Here is a 409-nt window from a genome sequence, read left to right as displayed (position 1 = left end):
AAAAACCTCAGGGCAGGAGATTCCTTTGCTCCCCAGTGCAGAAAAGTGACAGCATGCAGGCTGCACCCTACCAGTGCTTGACTTCGATGCCTTGGCTCCCTCTGTCCTGACAGGCAGGTCTGAAGAGCAGGGGACTGAATCCCCCATGGTCTCGAACTACACATCAGAACAGCTGTCGCAGTTGGGTAGGAAGTCTGAACACAGCTTAGTCATTCCCAGCTGTACTGGTTTTGGCTGGGATAGAGTTAAATTTCTTCATACCGTGCTATGTTTTGGTTGTGCTGAAAAAACAGTGTCGATAACACAGGGATGTTCTAGTTACTGCTGAGCAGTACTGACACAGAGTCAAGGCCTTTTCTGCTTCTCCCCCCACCCCACCAGCCAGTAGGCTGGGGGTGCACAAGCAGTT

This window comes from Aptenodytes forsteri, unplaced genomic scaffold (genome assembly GCF_000699145.1).
Source record: "Aptenodytes forsteri isolate BGI_AS27 unplaced genomic scaffold, ASM69914v1 Scaffold2, whole genome shotgun sequence".
NCBI lineage: Eukaryota > Metazoa > Chordata > Aves > Sphenisciformes > Spheniscidae > Aptenodytes > Aptenodytes forsteri.
The sequence above is the reverse complement of the archived record's forward strand: the minus strand, read 5'-3'. Positions refer to the sequence as shown.